Source organism: Calypte anna, chromosome Z (assembly GCF_003957555.1).
Source record: "Calypte anna isolate BGI_N300 chromosome Z, bCalAnn1_v1.p, whole genome shotgun sequence".
Classification (NCBI taxonomy): domain Eukaryota; kingdom Metazoa; phylum Chordata; class Aves; order Apodiformes; family Trochilidae; genus Calypte; species Calypte anna.
This window is the reverse complement of record NC_044274.1, coordinates 58,392,789-58,398,788: the sequence shown is the minus strand read 5'-3', so window position 1 is coordinate 58,398,788 and position 6,000 is coordinate 58,392,789.

The following is a 6,000-nucleotide window of genomic DNA, read 5'->3' as shown; positions in this document are numbered from 1 at the left end:
CCTTTTCTTGGTTTCCCTTTTATTTTATCTTATCTTATCTGCTCCCTTCCTCCACCACTGATTTGTTTTATTTCTCTACACAGATTGTGCTTTTATCTTTCGTTGGTAGAACCAAACAGAAATGAAATATTTAGGATATAGTATTAATGTTAAGTATGCAAATATGAGGAGAAATCTAGTTACAGACAGAGGAGGTGAAAACATAGCTGAAGAAAGACAGAGACACTATAAAAAATTGTCAAACCAAGTTAGAATGCTAGTTCATCAAAATATATTAAACAACACCTGAAATGTAAAAAAAAAAAAATTACCTATATATAAAATATGCTGAATTATTTAATTTCTTACTATGAGTCATGGAAGTTTTACCTCATAGATATATGGACACACTTTTAATTATTTACTTCATATGGACATATAGCACTGAAATTTACTTTGAAGCTCAAGTGAGGTTATGTTTGGACAGTTACAGAGAAGTTAAATTGTAAATACTGAGCTTTATGTCAAAAGAGTGCTATTCTGTGAACTGAAAGTGTTTCAATACCTACTCATGTAATGCTGCCTGTTGACTCATAACCAGGCACTAAATCACACACACACACAAAAATTTTTCCTACTCTGCATTTGTACTTGTAATAACAGTCAGTATCCGAAGAGTTACACATTAGTCCAGATCTCATGGGAAACACTATTATCTTTGCATAAGAGTGCATATGCTTATATGGCATAAGAATCCTTATGTACAGGCTTTTCAATATGGTAGCTGACAGCAAGGCATAGACAAAGCTCAGTAAAAAGAAAGCTTATGTCATTGTCCAAGATCAGTATAATTTATTGCACTAAGTTGATCAGTATATGCATTATGAAGTCACACCTTAAACAAAACATGGAAAAAGGACAGACAGTGCAATTACCTAAGTAGAATGCTGGGCTATAGTATAAGTACTTGAAAACCATAATCATCATTATTTAGTTTTTATTAAAAGTCACTGAGAATTATATTAATTTATTTGTGGTTTCCAACAAAGGGGCAATAACAGGTAGTTTAATACTGTGTTGAAAAAAAAACAGGACAGTGATATAGTAGAAACTGCCCCAAACATCTAATTCATTGACAGCTATGATAGTAGGTATATCAGTTAGCATATATCTGACACAAGGCAGGCATCTAGGATCTGGAGAAGAAAAGCTATTTAAAATAATTACAAGGAGACAACAATAGTTTAAATAACGAAAGAAAGCACCAGGTGTGAATGGAACGGTTACCATGACAGTAAAAAAATGCCATGATGTTTCAAGAACATGAAAGGAAAATAGGAAATAGAGCCATCGAGATGTAGTAACTACCAGATAGTATCCAGGAGCTTCCTATACAAGATCTGGTCAAAGCCCCATTTCAGTACCAGGATCCATTTAAAAAGCTGTACAGCCCTACTGACTCCTCTTGGAATATGTTGAGGTGTCAGCACCCACCTGTCCAGGCACAACCACAAAATTTGTGACAGACTAGTGAGAGGACACTATTGTTGCCTTAATAGTATCTAATGAGGCTGTCAACATCACAAAATGTACCTTATGTTGTTCCATGAAGTGTCATGGTAGAAAGAATCCATTCAAATTGATTATTATCTTACTTTGGAGACTGTTCTTCATACATAATATGTAATTTATGAGAAGAGTAATTAGGTGTTGTTTGCTTAGGAAAGCAAAAGAGCGGTATTTTACAGAGGGAGACTTACTAGCACAGCTGAGAGTGTGTTTGTTTTTAAATGACAGGGAGAAAAAGCATTGTTTTTCTTTGGAATCACAGTTCATTAAACTTAATTGCCCAGAACATAAATTACATTATAATTGTTTTCCTTAAAACTATTTAGTATAGTCTTCAAAGTCAGGTGTGATGATATATTCTCACTATTCAGACAATAATAATAAACAGCAGTAACCACTCTGTGTATACATTTCTTTTTTCTCCCAGCTTGATGTAGTTTTCAGCACAATGAATCAGTACTACAAAACTTGCAAGTCAAAATCATTAGAATTCATTTTGGTACCAAATATCTTGAAAGTTGTTGTAAGAAAAAGATTTCCTCAATAAAGGGTTACGTTATGATTTTATTATTGCATTAGTTGGCATAATATGCATAATCAGCTAAAACAGGGTTTATGCTTTCCGTGACCTGATATGAGATTTCACCTGGCCCATTTCTCAAAAAAAAATTAATTTGTAGAGTATTGAGTTTTGGATGTTATTTGCTCGAGATTTCTTCTGAAGAGTAATCAAATCTATTAATCATAAAATATTTCTCAACTACTAAACACTAGTTTTTAGCATCTATTTACATTACTTTCCTAGATGTGGAAGGGTGAGTTAAGACATTTCTCACATCTGCATGGAGGACGAATTGAGAATTTGTCTTTTTTTTCATTCAGCATCACCAGCCAGTCAAGGGATGTAACTCCACACCTCCCTCCACACTGGTACAGCCTCACCTTGAGTACTGTGTGCAGTTTTGGGCACCGCAGTATAGAGAAGACATCAACCTATTGGAGAGCATCCAAAAGAGAGCTACCAGGATGGCAAACAGTCTGGAATGGATGACTTGTGAGGAGGGGCTGAGGTCATTTGGATTGTAGAGTCTGGAGAATAGCAGGCTGAGGGGTGAGCTTCTTGCAGTCTGTGGATTCCTTAGAAGAGGAATTCTTGGGACTGTCACTGATTTCTTCACTCCTGTGACTGGAGACAGGGCTCAGGGAAATGATAGGGAGTGAAATCAAGGGGAGGTTTAGGTTAGATATCAGGAAAAGGTTTTTCATCCAGAGGGCAGGAAGTAATGGAGCAAACTCCCCAGGGCAGTGGCCACAGCACTGAGCTTGCCTAAGTTCAAGAAGTGTTCAGATGGTTCAGATGATGGTCTCAGGTACATGGTGTGATTCTGAGAGTGCCCTACACAGGAACAGGAGTTGGACTTGATGACCATGATAGGTCCCTTCCAACTAAGCAAATTCTGAGATTCTATGATTCACAGACATTCTAGGAGCAGTGACAAAGTTTAAGTGATTTTAAAACACAACAGCTGTTTCACATTGTTCTGAAAACATATTTGAATACTAATCTCAGAATGAAAATAAAAAAATATACATTTTTTTGTTACATAACATCTACATCATAACAAGCCCAAAGAATTCTTACACTGAAATCACATCAGATTTGTTTTCAGAGCTGAACTGATTGGTATTTGTCCCCAAGTCTCAAAATATACATTTTAAGTATACATTTAAGAACTTCATAGTGTAACAAATTGAACCCTCTTTCTTTGTCTTTCTTTGTCTACCTCGCCTCAGCTGATATGCATTTTTTGAGTTGCAGGCTTCAAGGTAAGAATGTAAAACTTTTTTTATGGACTGACCACATCTTTCAGACATATTTGGCATGCCACACTTTAACATCCACCTTGTCATTAATCAATAGTAATGCTGGATGACCTTGTCGCTAAGAGTTGTGTTAAATGAAGTCAAGTCTGTAACCCAGCTCCCCAGGTTATACATTGCTCACGCTACCTGTAAAACAAACATGTAATTTCCACAAAGGATTTATTTTCCCAACTAGATAGGTTGTCCACTTACGCCAAACCTTAAAGCATCACAACACCCAAAAGAGTTGCAAACTGCAGAACCATAACGTGGTATCCAAAATGGTTTTACTTAATTTTGGGGATAAGTGCAATAAAGCCTAGCCCAAAAGTTTCATGCTTAAGCATTTAAAATTACTGTCTGGAAACCATTATGGTTAAATGTTGAATGTTTCTGACACACCCACCTACTGGCCAAAGCAACATAAATATACAGGGGAAATAGTTTAATCAGATTTTAAGTATTAAGTATTTAAGTTATTGTGTATTAATATTAAATATTATTAATATATATAATTATTAATAATTATTAATACTTATTAATAATTATTAATATATATTAAGTATTATTAATATTAAGTATTAAGTGTTTAAGTTTTTGGTGTATTTGGAGTTTATTAAGAAAGTTACAGCTGTTAAAAGGAAAATTTTCCAGCAAGGTTACTCCAAGTTGCATCTTCCCAAGAGTCTTTTATGACTCAGAAGTCTTTTTAAGAGGGCTAAATTGAAAAAAACCAAAAAACCAAAAAAACACCTTGCATTCTGTCAGATCTTTGAAAGGTAAAAGGAAAGAAACGTGCCAAATTAACTTAGTAGATTTATTTGTTTTTGAAAACATCTCTTCTTTCAGAACTTATTAAAAATATCAAAGTTGGGGGGGTTCTTTCTAAAAGGAAGACTTTTCAATAAACTAAATTTGCTGATTTGAGTATTTCATCAAGAATGTCTCAAAAAAAACGAAGCCTTGAACTGTAATTAAAGTTTTCAAATTTATCAGAGGAAAGACTTGAAAATGGAGATTCATTAATTACATTATTATGTTTATTAATAAAATCTGATATTCTGAACTAAAGCTGTCTCACAGATTTCTTCTTCAAAGCAAAATGTGGAAAAATTCATTGGAGGAGGAACACACAAGTATTAAAAATAGTTCTTGACAAAATCAAACTTTGTTTTTTATCTCACATTCTGCATATAGGTTTCTGAGATTAAATTTCAACATTGTTGTGTCTGCCCTGCCTAAAATTACCAATATAAGTTAAATTTGTTAAATTTGAGGTCTAAAACGAAATTTGTTAGATTCAAGGTCCTTTATTTCAATCAGAATGACCTAAGTACCATTAGACAGTCCAAATTCAGTGATGACATACAAGTTAATATAAATAAAGAACAAAACTCTTTTTAATCCACCAAACAAATCTTGATTTGTTTTCATCATTCCCGACTACAACAGGAAGAAGTAAACGTGGGAGAGACCTGGAATCAAGCCATGCTCCATCTATCAATTCCAATACTAATTTGCACAGAGCTGCTCCTAAAATTTATAATTTATGGTTTTGATCGATGTACTTTCAAATAAAAAAACAACTCTCAAGTCACAACACCAAAATATTCTGGCTTTCTGGAAACCAAATTACAAAGGAAATGGAACACGGATATTTTCTGATCATCCATCTGCTGCTAGATAGAAGTAGGAAATAAAACATATGAGTATCATTATAGCTAAGATATTGTGTTTTCTGCTTACATAGCATTTTTTTCTCTCCCATCAGAAGAGACTGGAATAGCATTGTTATGAAAATAGCCTCTTAGAAGTTATAGGAAAAAAGCTAAAAACATTGTTCATGAATAATTTAAACTTTATTTGCATTTATTTATATTACAGGGTAAGACAGAGTACTGGGAGACATATTCTTCTGCTTATGTTTTATTTAGCCTGATATTTATTTATGTTTTATTTAGCCTGATAGCAAATAGCTAGTAATACCAGGAAGCATTATTTCTTTAAGCCAGAGTTTATTGGTGGTTTGCATCTTACATATTGGTCAAGATCACTAAGGTCACAGAAGAGAATCATGGGAGAGTAATGAGATATATCCAAAACCTGAAAATGCAACTGAGAAGGCTGTTTGGGTAGTCAAGAAAAAGAGATCTCAGGACTTCTACCACAGTAATTCTCTATAAAATAGGTCTGTCAAGAGCCAGGGCCTGAAATAACAAGAATTCATTAAATTACTTTCTACCAAGAGATCCTCATGAAATAGTACTGCAGAGTGAAGCAGGACAAGCAAAGATCAGATGAGACTGCCAACAGATTGTGTATACCCTTGAGTGAATTATGTCAATAAGTCTTTTTAATGGCACATAAAATAGATATTTTGTAATAGCAGGGTTTTAGTTAATGAACAGCTAAAGATGAGAATTATCCTTTAAGTTCAGATCGACCTTCATGACCACTTTTGAAACTATCCTAAAGCCCAGTAGAATTTTACATGTGTATCAGTCCATGGACTTCAGCAAAATCACTGCTAAGCAATATCAGGAAAAAATAAAACTCTTACAATACAATTCAAAAAATCTGGCTGGATGC